This window comes from Stegodyphus dumicola, chromosome X2 (assembly GCF_044657685.1).
Source record: "Stegodyphus dumicola isolate Sdum_Otavi_A_Nest chromosome X2, ASM4465768v1".
Classification (NCBI taxonomy): Eukaryota; Metazoa; Arthropoda; class Arachnida; order Araneae; family Eresidae; genus Stegodyphus; species Stegodyphus dumicola.
In genome coordinates this window covers 70,326,955-70,347,214 of record NC_140781.1, presented here as the reverse complement: position 1 = coordinate 70,347,214, position 20,260 = coordinate 70,326,955, and the positions used below count along the sequence as shown (strand labels likewise).

General features: G+C 36.1%; 1 protein-coding gene across 5 annotated transcripts in view; it reads left to right on the top strand.

The window, feature by feature from the left end:
- Nucleotides 1–20,260, top strand: part of LOC118192271 (atrial natriuretic peptide-converting enzyme-like) — a 1,449,396-nt gene that overhangs the window by 618,082 nt on the left and 811,054 nt on the right. The gene's annotated exons all lie outside the window — the stretch shown is intronic.

Below are 20,260 nucleotides of genomic sequence, written 5' to 3'. Positions count from 1 at the left end.
AGACTTCTATCTGTTAATTCAAAGGAAATTATTTGTAGGTAGGGTAAAAACGTTATGCAGTTGCCATCTATTACTTCAAACAATAGCAGACTGTTGTCAAACACTGAGTGCAGATAAGAATAAAAAGGTTAGTTGGACGTTGTAATTCAAGCTTATGAACAAAATTTTGAATTCCTTGTAGTAACAAAATAAAGTTCATTGCTATGTTGAATTCTTTAATTTACTGAAAATGACATTTTTTAGAAGGAGAGAATATAATATTTTTGAAACATAAAGAACAGCTGTTCTGAGTTCATAGAAATATTTCACAAAATGTCTTTTATTGTAATAATATGATCATATCAACATGCAACACGTTTACTCATATAAGTTAAATCTAAAGGAACATGTGTCTATTTTAACTAAAATTACTAAAAAGAAAGTTCTAGAACATATCTTAATAATTGACACTAAAACATGCAAATAAAGCATACTGTTTTTTTCAGCTATTTTACAGGCCAAATATAAATTCCAGATGACTTTCCATTATTTTATGTAAAGGATATACATGTAATTTAATGTAAGGAGTAGCATATCAATTTGAACTTAATTATCAAATTAAGCTCACATCGATTATTAATCAAAATGATATATATACCTACAGATATCATTGCTTTATATGCATTTCAATGTATTTTATTATAATAAGCATTATTTTAGACCAAAAATCTATTACTTTTATAGACATATCCTTTAGTATTTCATCTATGAAAAATATATTCTACACACATATAATTACTTAATGAGATATTAGAAGGAAATAATCTGAAACCTTTACAGATACAACCACTGGAATTTTACGTAAGAAAAGTATTTTCTACTCACATAATAACGTGCTGTAATAATACAAGCAAATAACCTGTAACGGTTACAGATATATCTGTTGAGATCTTACATGAGAAAAACATGTTTTTTTACATAATTATTTGATGTAATATTACATGCAAATAATCTGTAACCATTGCAGATATATTGTTTGGGATTTTACATGAGAAAAATATGTTCTACTTACATAACTATATGCTGTGATATTACAAGAAAAAGATCTGTAACCATTACAGGCAAAACTCTTGTAAAGTTACAAAGAAAACACCTGTTGCTGTTACTCAAATAACCCATGGCATCCCAGTTTCCATGAGTTTTCTTAGTAACCTTACAGATTTTTTTTTACAGTGTAGCGAAATGTTATAGGCATCATATAAAGAAGTCCAACACAGACAGCCCACACCAATTCGGTTCTCCTCGAATAAGATGCAATCAGTGAAGTTCTAGAGCAAATAAAAAGGTATAAAGTACAGAATCAGCACTTCGTTTGTTGTGGCTAGATTTCCAAGAATCCATTGATTCCCTCTGGTGGCCGGAGTTTCTTGGCACACTGAAAGACATAAACTGTCCAAACAATATCTATAAAATTGTTCTTGTCCAAATATCTATGAAATTTTTCAAGATTACTTCACTAACGGATTCAGGGTAATTATAACTAGCAACGGTATAACTGAAAAAACACAACTCAGAGGCTGTTTGCAGAGCTCAAGTGTAGATTTTTGGAGCCTAGCGTTTGACAAAAATCATAAAACACAAAAGGTCCCAACACTCTAAATACATAGCTTTAGCAGACGATTCGCCTTCTGTCGTGAGTGGTAGCTCAAGAGATGAGTAACAAAGAAATGTAAGCAACACACTAGGGGGGGAGGGGGAGGTTACAAAACATTGCATGCCTACACAGGGGGCGATCGAAAATGAATTAAAACCGACATCTTATATCTCATTTTAATATGTGAACTCGTATTGCCAGTGTTAGTGACATAAAAAAAAAACATAACATTTCACATTCTGCGCCATTTGGTGAAAGCAGAATTGTCGAATTTTTTTAAATATTTTTAATTTAGGGCCATTTTCGGGAATCGCCAAACAACGCGACTTGCCGGAAGTTATGAATCAATCGGTCGTAGCAACATAGTGTTACGAATTTGGTATTAAAAAGTTAATGTTAGTACAATTATAAATTAAATGGTTTTATTTCCCGCGCAGTGCAGCGCGTGACGAATATTTAAAGAAAGCTAAGCCGGAAAATTGAAAATACAAGAGCGCGTGCATTAAACATTTAATAAATATCTCTTTTTGATTTCGAGAAAGTACTAGAAAATTCTTGCGCGTGATTTTAAAATCTTATAAAAGTAGGAAAACCTCTCAGTTCGTGGTAGTTACTTAGTTTGTTGTTGTTTAAGAGTTAGTTTAGAAAACTGTTCTTGTTGACTGTAGCGAATTCGCGGATTAGCTTTCTTTAGCTGTTTTGAATTAAGTTCTATTGGACGTTTGAGTAGTTAGAAGATAACTACTGTGGTATATTGTGATATTGCACTATTATTTGAGGACATTTAATCATATTTGTTGTGATAATAATAAAATTTCATCATTTTTTAATCGGACTTGTGTATTCATTTCGTAACGAACCCGTACGCACGCAACAATATTCATATATGAAAAAAAAATCAAATGTGAGTACCTGTATTCTACAGAATAACAAACAGTGGATTAATTCAAGGTTATTGAATCCTACCATCAAAAAACCGTGTGGAATAATGGTCAGCTGATGGCTAGGTTAGGTTAATTTATTTAAAGCATCTCGAGGGCTATATGCCTATGGGAACGGATGCGTTCGTGGACGAAATTTTAAGGGAAAATATCCTGTATCGACGTTTACACATGGGGAAAACCACAAAAAACAACCAGGCAGCCAGCCCGTTGGCCGGGATTCGGTCGCAAGTCTAACTACCAGTGTTCAGCGATGTTACCACTAAGCTGCTGGTGGCAATTGTCAGCTGAATATGGTCGACAAAACAATCGATCATATTTATTGAATAATAGAACAATAATGAAGCAATTAACCTGCGTGAAGTTTGTACTAGCTGCGTATTAATCAGACCTTGCAATAAAACCGGAGGGCCTCATAAAATAGTAGAAAGCTTTTCTACGAATCGCAAAAACGAATTGGGTTCAATGCTAGTTTTTTATTAAATAAGGAGGCATGCGTTCCTTCAGAAATCCACAGAAATGATTATCACAACTTTGACAAGATCTCCGCAAATTTGGTTCGATGGCAGCCAGTTCTGATGGTCGACGGGTCAATATGTATATGATACGGTGAAACACCGAAATCTGGAGAATGTCGACTTTCAACGGTGAATGTCAACATTCACATAGTCTCTTGGTGTATGTCCGAAATATTTTCCAAATACTCTTATTTCTGACTTACAACGGTCAATGTCGACATTCACCATGTACTAATGGTGAATGTTGAACATATAACAATATTATATTTTCCTCTCCGTAATTCAGTCGCGAATAAACGCACTTGAAACTTGAAATAAGAACTTAAGAACATGATAACCTAAAACACACAATACATTCAAAATGAGAAAGGAAAATAATAGAAGTTAAAAACTTACTTAATTATACAGTACGTTCTAAATGAGAAAATAAAATAACAGTAATAAAAAACTTACTAAATTATGTCATTCAAATCTTATTCGTGTGTAAATGACGATACTGCTTGTTGAAGCAGAAAATGTATTATCTGCATGGTTGCCTGAAAACGTGACAGGCGCAAGGCTGCCAGAATTTGTCATATTCTGAAAATTTGAGGACTTTTAATAAGTTTTTTGCGCTATTACCTAAATAACAACTCAGAAACCTCAGAAACAGACCTCAGAAAAGATCAGGAACATGTTTTCACGCCTTCTGGCGAATTAAGATACCATCGCGTGTTTTGCACGGGAGATTTGGGTTTTTGGTGTAATGAGAATACGGTAAAGCACACTAGGGCTATCTGCCTAAGGGGACGGATGCCTTCGTGGAGGACATTCCAAGGGAAACTGGCTCGTATGCACGTCACCTATGGGGAAAATCACGAAAACGCCCATGCAGCCAGCCCGTTCACGGGATTCGAACCTCGGACCGAACTACCAGTGTTCAGCCATTTTACCGCTCGGCCACTGGTGGGCCGGGAGATTTGAGAAACTGAACAATTTGAATGGAATAAACTAACTCCAGGTCTTTCTCGCTTTACTGCGACAAAAAAACGAAAGTATAATTTCTTCACTGAGAAATGAAATGTAATCTGTACAAAATATAAAGTTATATTTCATCCAGAAATGCAATATCGGCTTATTCATCGGATACGCTATAACCTCCTTAACAAACAACATGAATGTGTATTTTTATTAATTATTTCAAAGTAACATTAATCATATTCTTAAATAATGAGGGCAATACGAAAGGAAATAAACAGCATAGTTATTCCGTAAATGGCCATTAATTAACAAGTAGTGTCTCATGCAAATAAATGTCAAGTATTGTTCCATGCAGCTAAACAGAATTCGGACTGGACATCGAATTTGCGTAGAATAAAAATGCTCTAATTGACTTTTCTGAACTGATCTGATTTAAATGAGACCAGTTGAATTTCATGACAAATATACTGTCACACATGTAAATCTCAGTTGCGAACAAAATAAAAAACTTTTCTCCTTATTTTAACATGAATAATTTTTTATTTTTTTGTTTTCAGTTAAAGGTGCTTAATTACAAAATTCAGCCGTGGCTCGATAGCAACCAACACAAACAATCACTTAAGCCAATCAAAGGATGAGAAACTTAGGAAAAGTGAACGAAGATGCGGAGTGGCATTACCGGATAACAACACAAGCAAACGAAAAGAAATTGGGAAAAACTTAACGAACGGGGCTTACATTACCTGAGAATAAATGAGAAAAGTCGAGATAAGGTTAATGTGCTAAAAGGGAATACTAATGCTCAGAGGGAAATTATTCACGAATAAAGAAATGCGTAAATCGCTCCTCTTCAGAGCACAGGGACACAGTTTTAAACTGCGCTAATAATGATTAACAACCAATTAAATGGTACGGATTAAAAAATTTTCAAGTTATGAGGAATCTGTGTATCAAATACCACTTTTCTGTTGACATAGCTGAAGTTTAAAGGCCATTCAAATGCTTTTTTCGAGGTTTTAAATATATGCGTTCTCTAACTTGATTTGTACAGCTGAATACAAATAAACCCCGAACACTGCCCTGTTTATAAAATTGTATGCCCGGAGGGACAAATCTTACGGAGGCTCCTCCTCCTCTAATTATTTTAGATACATATTGTGAATTATATGAAGTATTTCATGAAATAACTTAGGAATCAATATTTTTTCACTTAAAATTATTTAAACAGAAAATATATTTCAGCTTTACTGATGTTTTGTTTCACACATTCACTTTATCATGTATTGTGTGAAATATAAGAAGTTGTTGTTGATTCTGTGAAACATTTTAGGCTTTACTAAATGGCAACACGCTGAAGCGTGAAATATAAAAGTATTTTACTTCCGGCAGTGGCAACAAATTGTTTACAAATAACAGAATTCGTTGATTAAAATTGAAAAATAAATATCCACTTTTGCTGGTTAGTCAGCCAATAATAAAACGTATAGCACATGCAATTTATCATATCATTATTAAGATATTGTAAAATTCCTAAGTGTTTTAATCTGTAGCTAAAGTTGAACCTTAAAAATTGATAAGCGAATAATCGCTTGAGTTCGTGAGACAGAGAACAAAACGTGAGAAGGGTTAAATTACCCTTTATTATTCCAAATAAAGTTTTACAGATGATTCCTTTCTTGGAGTTACAATAAAGCCTACATTTGGGATTGAACTCAGAAAACTAAGGACTAAAACTTAACAAATCTTAACCAAAAAGATATAACCGAAGCTATCAAGATTCTAGCAGAGTTGGCCTCTTAATGTTAAATAAGCTATCAAGGGCCTAAAGTACGGCCGAGCGTAATAATAGCTTAAGACAGAGCCTAAGAAGTAGTAAGTAGCCTAAGAAGGCGAACGGGCGCTAATCAGAATCACTGGTCTCTCACGAAATCAGTAGAACTTCACAGTTAAATACTTCTCCTCATTTGCATTCAAACGCGATTCTGAAAAATACGTTCTGGCCGAAAGTTGTAAGCTGAAATTCAGAAGTAATTTTTAACTAAAGATTAACTGTTAGAAAAATTAACATAAACCTTATAATATTATAGTTGTAATTATAGGTAGACAAATTATAGTTGTAATTATAGGTAGACAAATTATAGTTGTAATTATATGTAGATTTATCTCACAAACAGCACATGTCAACTTAGGGATCGATAAATGCACTAGCATTGCGAATGTATGATACAATTAATAATATACAAGGTAATACAATTGTTCAACAAGTAAACACCAGAAGTCTAATTTTTGTAATTAAAAATTAATTCATTAGTTGTGTTCCAGTTATAACTTTAAACAACCAAACCATACATATTGTAACAGAAACTTCACTGAAATGATATACAATAATACTTCGATTGAGGCGAACTCAATGTTATGCGATTCCTTGGTAGACTGGGTGACTTCAATCTTTGATGGCCCACCAGCGGCCGAGCGGTAAAGACGCTGAACACTGGTAGTTCGATCCGAGGTTCGAATCCCGCGAACGGGCTGGCTGCATGGGCGTTTTCGTGGTTTTCCCCATGTGTAACGTGTATACGAGCCAGTTTCCCTTAGAAAGTCCTCCACGAAGGCATCCCTCCCTTCAGGCAGATAGCCCTAGTGTGCTTTGCCATAATTTAATAATCCAATCCAATCCAATCTATCTTTGACGACTGTTTTTCTCCCCACTTTATGTCGGAAGTGAAATGTTACTGCAGTCTAAACAAATTCCATTTAAAAAAATAATTTTTTCGACAATACATCCAGTTACCCTTCTTCCACTTTACTTCATTTCGGCTCATGCATGAAAGATTTTATTCCCTTCAAATACAGCTAGATTGCTTCAACAATGGACAAAAGGATCATCAAAATAGTTACATGAGACGGGAGTCTGCACATCTGCAATAAACTTACAATGCAAAAAAGGGTTCATCGTGCTAGACTGTTGGTGACAAATCAGTGTTTCAAATGTCTAAGAATGGTTGGAGAGTCTTGGAATGAAATTTCGCACAAAAAATGGTGATTGCAAGAAATGTTTCCACATTTTTTCAAAACCAAGGAGAAAACAGCATCAAAAACTACTAAGTAACTCATGTACTAAAAGAAATTATGATTCTTGCAGGCGTTTAGATCTCGTAGTTCATAGTCAAAACGTCAGCAAGTAGTTCTACTCGCACAGCAATGAGCTGACAGTCGAGTTACTTAGAGAGATGTTTGAGCTAATCGCAATTGATGAAGCCAACAGCTCAGACCCAAAGCCATCAGAAAAGCATATGACACTTGCAAACGTGACAGAAGGTCTAGAAATTGAATATACACTGTATTGTGGTGCGCGTTTTAGGTACAACACAACGATTAAAAAATTAGCTTGCTATAAATAAATCTTACATTTAAAAAAACTAATTGAGCCGTCGGACAAGCTTGTTAAGGCATATTTATTTGAATATTTATTTTAACACTATTTTCATTGAATTTCATCAAAGCTTCATTCGCTATTATACGCTTTACCTTCTAAGAAAGTTTTCTTAGCATTCAGCCCTTATTTAACTAAAACTGATATGCATTTGCATGCAGAACTAGACCTTATGCTGTGCAAATTCCACTTACGCGTTTTTTGTCGGTTCACCCCATCCTATAACTTCGTGGTATTAGTGCACATACATATATATAGCAAAGAGCCATTACATTATAATCACCCTCCATCTATAACAATGGGCTCGCCTAGGAATAAAACCACTGCGCGTGCGAAGCGGATGTTGGAGTATATAAAGCAGCTATGCATTTTCTTTCTAAACTCCTACTGATGTCGTTCATCTCCAACAGGAAATTCATCGTAACCCAAGGAAATGACTGTTAAGACATTAGACCCATTAGAGCCGAAGTCCCCCAAGGATCTATCCCGTATACTTTATATGTTCTACGTCGCCGATTTCCGCAAGGAAAATCTTGACCATCACTATTTCCTTGGATGTTATCCTGATGATACGGCTCTTGTGGCTAGATCTGCAAATGTTAACCATGCGATTAAAAAACTACAAGATCAAGTAGCTCGTATCGAGAGATGGTGTATCTTATGGAGAACTGTGACTAATGCGACGAAATCTCAATTACTTATCATTAGGAGGAAAAAGTCCCGAACTAAACCTACTCATCAGCTTACCCTATACAAAGAAACTGTTCCTTTAGTCAAGACTGCTAAGTATTGGTGTATAACTTTTAATTCTAAATTAAAATGGAATGATCATATTAACAAGATTAGAAACAAAGCAAATAAGGTTATCAATAGTGTAATTCTCGTCGTGGAAAACACTCAAGTATGGATCTCAGGAAAAAACATCTTGTTTACACCTCCATTATCAGACCAGTTTAATTTATGCTTAACCTGCATGGACTTCTGCTACAAAAAATGATCTCCTAGAATTACAGAAAATTCAAAATCGTTTCCTTCACATTGACACTAATGCTTATGTCAGAAATCTCACACTTCATGCAAATCTCAGACTGACACCATTGAAACTTATCTTAAAAAGAAAAAACATAAAATTCTTCGATAAAGCACTGATGTAAGTACTTAAATTCATTTAATCTTTTCAACTATAAAATACTTGAAGAGGACTATTATCTAAGGCCATTTGCCGCAAATCACAAAACGACTGATATTCCTATCACCTAGTCAGTTTTCACATTTTCCTTCCGTATTGTTTTTGCATTTGTTTGTCTTTTATTGTACTTATTTTGCATTGTATTCTTTCACACTATGCGGAGATTTTCTTACTTTAAACACTGACAGTTAATTTTACCACACTTATTGACTTGCTTTTTCATACACTCCAGCCCGTCTTTATTTGTGATCATCGGCCATTTTATGATCCTTTTGCCCCCTTTGCCTCCACTCACTGCTACTCACTTCCAGATCCAACTTATCATGACTGCATTCATGTTATGTGCCTTTATGGCAATATGCGTCATTGATCTGGACACGTCACGCTCTACACGATATTCACGGAGTATTATAGTCCGATTCGATTCGATTCTTTCCAAACATAGCGTGATTAGCGACATAATGGGAAAAGCAGTAATTTATCAGAGTTCGATAAAGGTCAAATCGTTATGGCTCGGAGACTGGGCCCGCTTTCTGTTGAGGCTTTCCGGCGCGCCCTTTCCTGACGAAAACGAGGACCCCTTCCTGTTATGACACACGTGATAGGCAATTCCTCCTAGCAACGTATTTTTTTTATATTTTCTACTGTTTCTTCACTATTTTGATGTTAATATTCTGCATATATGTTAATGGATATATGTTTCTTCTGTTAATGGATATTCGTGCTGCCACGCTAAACGTCGGAACACCAGAGAAAAGGACTTCGTTACCTCGCGGTCGGTGGAACCGCTTTACACAGATTGAAAGTCCCAGGCTCAAGAAGCGCTCCGTGGGACCGCGAACCAATCGGCGAAGTCAGCTAGTCACTGCATTCCGAGTCGACGGGGCGACCAGAAACTCACATTCCACGACCCCACCAAGAGGGAAAGAGTATCGTCATCAAGGAACATCAATATCAGAAACATCGCGTTTAGTGGGCTCTTCACGTGCAGTTGTTGTGAGTACATATCGAAAATGGTTAATTGAATGGTGAAACGACAAGTCGTCGATGGCGCATTGATTGCAGAGGAGGGCGGAGACTGCTACGCATTGTTCGCCGTGACCGAAAAGCTACAGTGGCAACCCAGACAGTGTTTCTCAACACACTGGGCAGCGTACATTGCTGTGCATGGGCTTACGCAGCCGGAGGCCGAAGTCTGTCCTTGCACTAACGGCACGTCATCACCAGCTGAGTCTGAAATGGGCCAAAAACATCGGAATTCGACATTAGAAGAAGGAAGGATAGTTGCATGGTCCGACGAATCGCGTTTTCTGGCCCATCTCATCAATGAGCGTGTGCTAATACGACGATTTCCAAACGCACCACTGGCTCCCGGATGTACAGTTGAATGGAGACAAGCCGGTGGCGGGGGTATTATGGTGTGGGCAAAGTGTTTATGGAGCACACCCCATAGAATAATATCTGACGTCTGTGCGCTGTGAACATGGTTGCAGACTAGGTTCACCCATTCAATGGCAACAGTATTTCCGGCAGAGGATGGTGTTTAACAAGAGGATTATGCACCATGTCTTAAGAGAGGAATCATCAGGGAGTGGTTCGACAAAAATTCCAGTGACTTTCAAGTCATGCCATGGCTTTCAAATTCATCTGACATTAATCCAATAGAGCTGCGGTTCTCAACCTTTTCACTAACGCGTACCAACTAAACAAAAATTTAAAACCTTTAGTTAAAAATACTTTGCTTCTTTGCGTACCACCTATTTTACTTTTACGTACCAGTGGTGGTACGCGTACCACCGGTTGAGAACCCCTGCAATAGAGCATTTTTTGTCCCACCTGGAAACCCAAATTCGTGCTGCCACGCTACCTCCTTGCATTGTGCGGGAATTACAGGACCAGTTGGTGAGCGCTTGGTACCAGATACCTCATATTACATATCAGCACCTTATGGAGTAAGTGCCATGCCGAGTGCTGGAAGTTTGGACGGTTAAAGGTGGTACTACATGTTAGTAACAGGGTGGTCATAATGTAATGGCTCTTCGGTGTATATATATATTACTGTTATAAGTAAGTTTGCTGTTCTCTGATGGAAACGATGCCCACTTTCTGTTGAGGCTTTGCCCTTTCCTGACGAAAACTATGACCCCTTCCTGTTAAGACACACGTGATAGGCAATTTCTGCTAGCAACGTATTTTTTATCTATTTTCTACTGTTTCTTCACTATTTTGAAGTTAATATTCTGAATATATGTTAATGGATATATGTTTCTTCTGTTAATGGTATATGTTAATGGATATATGTTTCTTCTGTTAATGGTATATGTTAATGGATATATGTTTCTTCTGTTAATGGATATATGGATTCACTAATACAAGAAATCTCCTAAAATTTGATTTATATATTATTTTATATTATTTTGATTATTTTATATGACTTTGAGTTTATCTATGCACATATATTAAAGAAAATTAATTGAATAGAACTCAAAGGTTATAAATATGTAAATATAAAGCGCACATGATAGGAATAAAATTCAGAAAAAAAGTAATTTTGTGCTCTTGCAGTGATGCGGCTGTCCTGGAAGCGCACAAGTAAGGTTTATATTACCTCGTATGAAACGAGATTAGAGTATATGTACTATATTATAGATTTGGCATGTACCGTATTCTGTAGTTTTAGGAAATCTATTCTATATCCACTCACATATTGCCTTTGAGGAACTTGCAAAATGAAAGCATACGGATTGCGCGGCAATATGACAACTGAGTTTGCAAATGTGGCAGTAGCCTTCGAAACTCCAAAATGCCTCTGTGAGTAAATCGATAAATTTCCCCACTTCATCAGTCATTCTTAGAACACGCTCGATATGCGCAAATTGTCTCGTAGAATACAGGATAATTATTCACACCGCAGCGAAATTCGCCACATTACCTTTACGACATGAACGCAATTTACTACATTTTCTTTACAACAGCATATTTCGCTTGCAGTAGTAATTGCATAGTTCCAGAACTGGAAGCAGAATGAAGCTCTCAATGTGCTTGTTATCTGTCATACCAAAGTGGTAAGAGTGACCGTTCGTGCGTTTGTTTTTGAAATTTTGATAATTCCATTCAGTTTTGGGGGAACGATTGTCTGTGTATCTGCCCAGTTTAACCCGACTTACAAAATCAGTAATTATAATTACTTTAATACTGCAAGTGAAATGAGCATTTGCATGCGCTGCAGTTGATACTGAAGCACAAAAATGTTAGTTGGTCGGCTTATACATTGACTTCTTTTACTACGATAAAAATACAAGAAAACAGTTTGAAAATTTACAGAAATTAAAAATAAAATAATCTATCAGACAAAATACATATCTTAGGAAGCAACTTGGTATGTTATGAATAAATAAAATATACATTGGTAATAGTTGGTTATTAATTATTATCAAAAATGAATTGCCAAGTTGTAAGCATCACTCATAGAACATAACGCAAGTAACAGTCCGCAACAAGAGAAATGTAAATATACCTGAAGATATATCAATTAAAATAGATACAGTATGTGCTTAACGAAAACAATGTACCAAAGACCCCACCAGTGGGTGAGCAGTAAAGTTGCTTGATTACTGTTATTTCGACCTCGGCTTGATTCTTTTTAGGCCCCACCAGTGGGTGAGCAGTAAAGTTGCTTGATTACTGGTATTTTGACCTCGGCTTGATTCTTTTTAGGTGAGCAGGCCGGCTGCTTTCCCCATGTGTAACCTGTATTCGATTTTCTTGGAACTTCTTCCACATAGACTTCCTTTCCTTTAGGTAGATAACGGTCGATACCTATAATGAAATTAACCTAACGAAAGTAGTTATCTCTATCTGAAAAACAAGAAAGCAAGTTTGATCAAACCAGTAAACTAAGTATTACAGAAATTACGATACATTTTCGTTTTCATTGTGTTTATTTATTGTAAAACAGAATATCAAATATTTAATAATACAACTAGTCCCTTATGAAACGCCCGAAGAAAATGCTGAATTGCTTCATATATATTTGCAGAGTCTCTTAAAGCACAAAAATTGTTAATAAGGTATTAATAAGTGTTTCCCAGGTTCTGGTATGCATATAGATATGGAATTATGGAATGTTGTAAATTTTTATGATGATTGCGATGATATACATGTTGTTTCTCAGTGCATAAATATTTGTATCTATACAAGTTTAGCTTATATTTTCACAGGAATGCAGAATATGGTACATTTTCCTGGCAAAATGTATGTTTTTATGTTATTACTAAAGCTTCCAGTTAACAGCAAGATATTAAACTCTGAATTTAATGACATGCGGAAACTACACAGGTAATTGCAACTATGATGTATGCTGGAGCCCTTAAATTTTCGTAGCTCAGGATGCAAATCTGCTTTGGATTTTCGTAATGGGCTGCAGGCCATGATATCGTTTCAACAGCAAAAATTATTTCTTAATATTTTCTTCCCAGTTCAAATTAATTTTTAATAATTCTTAAATGTGAAATGAAGACATTTCATCGAGCTAAGGTCTAACATAACTCTATAAGGTATTTCTCTAGCCTTCTTAGCATGCCTTCGGAGTGTAATGGTCAGCATGCTCGGCGCGAATACGAGAGGTCCAAGGTTTGAGTCCGGCGAGGGCATTGCTCATTTTTCATGTCTCCTGCTTCAAAATAACCTAATGTCTCTACAGCCTAATGCAATATAATCATTTATTATAAAACCCTAAATGTTAATAATTTTACTATTATATAAGAGCAACATATTTAAATTAAATTTTATAGCTTATTGCAACTTTTAGATTACAAAACAAGTTTAAGTTGGAAGATAAATTTTGAGTGAAATGCAAATTGTTTTACATATTTGAACACTCGCGACTGTTAAAATGCATTTTCTTCATAACTATCATAATACATTTTCAAGTTTCGAAAAGAAACACAGGTACTTTGCATTTATCCAGTAGACCGTGAAAATGTCGCAAAGCAACGCAGTTTAACGCCGCCAATTATGGATAAGCGGGATATTATAAACCACTCTCGAAGTCTAAGCTTTCGTTTGATATAACTTCAACTGATTCTTGATAAGCCACTTTTTTCTTTTTACGAACAAGAATATAAAATAACTATTTTTACTGCATTTATTTCTTGCATTATGACAAATCAGAGTCCAGAGGTTGTAGAACCACTTCTGTGACTTCAGTCTGATACAGAGGAAAAACATCTGTTTCAATGAGGAAAAGTAGATAATAGAGGTAATCTTTTTTACAAAGAACAAAAACGAAGCGGGTCGAATCTTTCGCAACAGTGGCTATTTGTGGAATGGTCAGAGAGACTGACGACCATTTTAAGATAGAATTGCGGCTCAGAATTCGACAGAAACGAATGACGCAACTTTGGCGGCATCTCTGCCAACTTTCGTAGTTCTATTATAGCCAACTTTCACGGTTCACGAGATAATATATACATACTGAAACACGCCATTTTTGCATTTTAGAAATAGATAAAAGTTCAGCCTTCAATTGATATCAATTTCACAAGAAAGCTCGGTTAAAACCTCAGCCCTAACGAAAATATATCTAAATACAAAGTTTGCAGAATACGTTTGTACGAATATATCAGGTTATGAGTAAAGAGTTTTGCCTCATCAATGATATTAAAAAGTCTGTCATTAAGCGCACATACTCTGTATGGCTAATTTTAATTAAAACATTATTTTTATATTAAATCTATTCTGTATTTCTGCTTCTTTCTTCAACTCCACCAGAAATACAAATTTGACGGGTTTTAAATAGAGTAAGAAAGTATTAACATGAAAGATTTGAAAACGCAACCAGCGCCGCCATACCTCGCGTCGTCTACCGTATTCGTTGAGAGGGCTAGCTGTTGTGAGTTTTTCTGTATTTTGTTTGTATTTATGTTTAGAAGTCAAGCATGAGTAACAGCCGAGTTACTACGTACTTAATTTACTCTTGTGTTGCACATATTCAACGTATTCTAATTCTTAAGCCTGCAAGAAGTTAGCCTATTTTACAAGCAAGCATTTAGTGTGATTTTACTTTTCTTGTATTCGATTAGCACGTTAAGCTGAGGAGGTCGATAAGTCTTCTGAAGAAGTTATACGACTGTTTAAATTAAGAACAAATGGAATTTACATCTCGGCATGAAATATTTGATATTTTAGACAGATTTTTGAGGTAAAAAGAACGCAGGAATATGGATAATAATAAAAAGAGGATTAAAATATTCCAAAGCATCATATTAAAGGATGCTTTAAATCATATTAAAGGATGCTGCATCGTATTAAGCTTTGAAGGAAGTTAAATTCGAAACTATGCTTTTTGAAGTTATGTCTTTGGTCTAAGGCTGCATTTTAATCAGCATTTATTATTATTAAAGTGCGCTGTTGAGTACTATTAAAGTACCTTGTCAGGTTCAAATGTTTTTTCGGTTTTATTACATTCGCGTCTTCTGCTCTTCTTACCGTGTTTTCGGGTTATTTAAGTGTGAGCTGAAAACTAATGGTATGGATTCGACTCCTACTTAAGGCTCCGCTGTATATGTGATATCCTTCTCTCCTCCTTTTTTGTATCCTGGCCAACGCTATAAGTAAAATGAAGGCTAAATAACCGATAACTCATTCCCGACGAATGCCTGAGGGAAAAAGGAAGCGTTGAATTGCTTCGGTATATATGTATGAACTAGCTTACATACGTATTGAATGGACTGATTAAGTTTTTTCCCTAGTAAACTTTATAACTAGTTTAAGCTATTAGAGAAAAAAATGTTTTACAATGTTACATAATCGTTTCTTTGTTATGGTCGCAATTGTTATTTAAATGCGACTGTTTGTAAAAACACTCAGTATTCGTTCGCATCACAGAGATTTGATTTGTAAGATTATTTAACACTAGAAGCGCCGTTGGGGTCATTTTGTGCTTTTTTTTCCAATTTTCCGCTTTTTTTTTAACATACAGCTGAGCTTCCAAGCTGATATTTTTTTACTTCTTCTAAAATGTTTCCAAGTATACTATGCCAATTTTTCATATTTCTACATTAATTATTTAAATAAATAATCGCAGATATACCTAAAACAGCCAACTGGGGTCATTTTGACCCTCATAAGAAAAACGACATATTTTTAAGCGAATGTCCGTTTTCGAATTCCCGATGCCACGTTTTCGTTTTCTGCGCATTGGGAAACACGCAGCTCTTATTGCAATTACTCAGGGGAAAAAATAAAATCCAGAACGGAGCATATTCTCTCTCCATTGCAATGCCGAGAGGAAGAGGATTGAGTACACAAGAGTGCCTTGCCCTCCTTGAACAATTGGAATCAGATATAAATGGTGATGATAGCAGTGACGAAGATTTTAACGTTGATGTGAACTTACAGAACGCGTTGCTCTCTGAAAGCAGTGATAGTGATGTCGAGCACAATTCTGGAAATGTGATCCCTATGCGGGAAGCCGGAAGCTCACGTGGACGTGGTCGTGGTCAAGGACGAGGCAACAACGTTGCTGGCAGCAGTAATGAGAAGTATACCTCATCCAGCGGTATTCTCTGGACCCCTGTGAACCTTAGCAGCACCGCTTCCACTTCAGGTCGCACGCGAGCTCGAAATATTGTAACCACTGCAAATGGACCAACGTCATTTGCTCGTCGTAATATAAGAACAAATCCTGCTTCAGCGTGGCGTTTGATGGTGAATGAATCAATGGTGAAACACATTCAATCATGTACAGTTGCTCAGGCACGATGCCAACTTAGAGATGATAGTAACTGGCATGTTACTCTGGAAGAACGTGATGCCTTTTTTGCGCTTCTGTATGTCCGTGGAGCACTAGGCCATTCAAAACTTTGTGCAGATAATTTGTGGAACAAGAATTGGGGACCACCTGTGTTCTAAGAAACAATGTCACGCAATCGGTTCCGGGAAATAATGCGGTATCTCAGATTCGATGTCCAAAGCACCATAGCTGATCGTCTCGCCACTAACAAATTTGCTCTCGCTTCTGAAACCTGGTACAAGCTAATGGAAAACTGTTATTAATGCTATAATCCTGGACCAGAAATAACCGTTGATGAACAATTGTTGCCTTGTAAATCAAGATGTAGATTTATCCAGTACATGGCGAATAAACCGGACAAGTTTGGCATCAAATTCTGGCTAGCAACTGATGTAAATTCCAAATATGTTTTGAATGGTTATCCTTATCTGGGCAAGGATGAAGAACGAACTCAAATTACTGCAACCATATCTGAACTCCGGACTCAATGTCACAAAAATTGTCACAACTGACAATTTTTTTACTTCTGTGAAACTTGCAGATGAACTTTCTGTGAAAAAAACCACAATTGTCGGGACGATGCATCTAAATAAGCGAGAATTACCCCCTATTGCTCGTGACACTTCTTCGGCACGATATTCATCTTTTGCACTGAAAAATGGAAACAAAACACTCACAATATATAGGTGCAAGAGCAAAAAAGAATGTCGTGATTCTGAGCACGATGCACAGTAACATGTTTGTTGACGACAGCATAAAGAAAAACCCGAACACTGTTACTTACTACAACAGTACAAAATGTGGCATTGATGTCGCAGATCAGATGCTGAGGAAATAATAGTACAAATAGTGGAAGTCGCAGGTGGCCTGTACATGTTTTTTACAACGTCCTTGACATTGCTGCACTCAATGCTTGGATTATATTCAAAGAATCCTTGGGCACCTCTATTTCCCGTCAAGAATTTATTCTTGCACTCTTGGAAGAACTACGAGTTGGTGCACTACGCAACAGATGTCCCCCGATTGCTCAAATACAGACACTTAAACGAAAGAAATGTGCATTTCAAAGTTGCAAGGGACAAAACAAGACTGTTGTCAGCTCTGAGGGATGCCAGAAACCAATTTGTTGTAAATGTGTTGCTGTCACTGTCAAGCGTTCATATTGTATCACCTGCGGTAATGTATAACAAACTTTGGAGAACATTGTGTGTTTATTCCCAATTTATGATTTTTTTTTTTTTTTGCAATTTTTTGCATATGTTCTATTTTCCACTTTTTGCATTTGTATCTTTTGTTTGTTTTTCATAGATTTTGTTTTTGTTTTTGTAATCTTACATTGAAAGATATTGTGTGCTAATTTGCACTAATTGCACGAAAAAAAAATTCTAAAGTATAAAAAATAAATAAAAACCTCTAAAAACTCTTTTATGTGGTTATTTCAGCATCATTTCAATCATTTACTGTGTTTTTACTTACATTTCTTATGAGGGTCAAATTGACCCCCAATCGCGGTTTTCGGTTAGTCTGAAATTCGGCTCTTCTAGTGTTAACGGTGACTAAGTCTCTCTGCTAATGAAGAGTGATGCCTTTGTGAAGCATTATCTAGGAGATACTTATCCGTTGTTACTTTACATATTGCAACTAAAATTCTGTGTAACCAATCCCATTTAGCTATCAGAAATAGAACTCTGAACCAGTTTTAATGGCTCTAGGCTGTTAGCCACTGGTGAGCTGCAGGATGATACAAATATTAAGTCATTAGTAACTGACCCTTAAAAGGTTGGTCATAAACTAAACTTGTGCCTTGTTTCATCTAGGAATTTTATTTTGGGGCAGTTTCCTTTACAAGCAATACTGGACCCCACTACTGGACAAGTAGTTAAGATCAGTATTCGATCCCATCAGGCGAAAGGGCTGGCTTCCTCACTGGTTTTTGTGGACCGTGTGTAACCTGAATACGAGCCAGTTTCTCTTAAAAATCTCTCCACGAAAACACCCCTCCCTTCAGGCAGATAACCCTCGTGTGCTTTGCTTTTAAATAACCTAATCTCAGCAAAAAGTGATTTTAAGTACTTTTACCACAAAATTGACAAAAACTACCAAATAATGATTGAATTTCAAGCATAAAGGAGCTTCCTTTCAGTAAAATAAGGAAATTAACGTATTCATTCGAAATTAAATACCCAATGCAATAATCGAAAAATGTCATGCAGCCCCTCCACGAATGAGAATTTAAATTAATTTCTAAGCCTTATGACATTGGCTCAGCCATAGTTGTTCAGAATTAATTAATTCTAAAGTATTGCTGAATTCCTTTTGTGAAGAAGGTGGGTTAAACAAAGGAAATCATACCCAGTTTGTGAATAGATTGCACAACAACAGTGTATCATATTTGTTTGTAAGGTATCAAGAAACTATGAATGCGAGGAGAGACTATATTTTGTTCATTATATAAGACCACCCTTAAAATATTTATAGTACTTTTAAGCAGTATGTTTTCCAGTAATATGGAAACAAACACATTTTAGAGCGTTCGAACATTCAGCTGATGTCTGACATAAAACAAGAAAGAACGTATGAAGTCGCAGTATTTCCAAACATTGTTTTAAACTCATTTTTTTCTATTGAAAAAGAAAACTCTTTTCAAAAGGGACAGAAAAAAATGTTTTAAAAAAAATGGAACTTTCTATTTACAACTTGTCACACAATCTATGGGATCAGACAGCTTGTCCAAGTACTTTTCTGCACGCAACATATACACCGTCTGAGCACTAGCTGTTATGAAGTTTCTCTTATCTCTGTTTTTCGAAAATATATAAATACATTTTTTCGAGCCCATTAACTAACTCGGCGTAAGCGTTAACATCAATGAACAATAGTTAAAGTATAACAATACAATAATGTATGCATTAATCAGAGTATAAATTAAATTTTACAATGCATGTTGGTAGCAGAATGATATCAGTCAAATTATCGCTTTTAATCAACACACTCCACACTCCTTTCTTAGCATTGCGAAAAGCAAGCACAGCGAAAGTTAAAACATATTATAAGGTATTTCACCCGCCTTCTTAGAATGCCTACGTTGTGCAGTGATCAGCACGGGCGCGTATTCCAGAGGTCGGTGTTTCGAGTCCCGACGAAGGCGTTGCTCATTTTTCATCCCTCCGGCTTCAAAAATACCTAATGTCTCTACAGTTGCGCTCGAACTAAAAGGGAGGTTGATGATGATTCTCCACCCCCAAGATTTGGCGGTTGGGTCCCCTAATCAACAATCTCCCTTTAAAAGGGGGAGTATATAAGGTATTTCTTCCACCTTCTTAGCATGCCTTGGTAGTGTAGTAGTCAGCACGCTGGGCGCGTATTCCAGAGGTCCGTGGTTCGAGTCCCGGCGAAGGCGTTTTCATTTTCATCTCTCCTGCTTCCGAAATAACCTAATGTCTCTACAATATTAGCTTGATTTTATAACGAATAGACTAGAAGAAATAAAAAGATTTATTATTATTATCAGAACCGACCCTATTTTCACCTGAGGCAAAGCGGCAAATGCACGCCCTATATATAATGCAAGATAACTAAAATAATACTAAGTAATCTATTAAAACATGCATTATACATACACAACACATGCATACATACATATATATTTGTAATATTTTACGTGCGTAGATACCACTGGTTCTTTTATCGGCTTTCGATAGTCGAATAGAAAGGCAGGAAGAAGACGTTAACATAAACCCTGTTCAGCTAATTATCATCTTTATTTCTGGGCACATTAGAATCATTCTTCT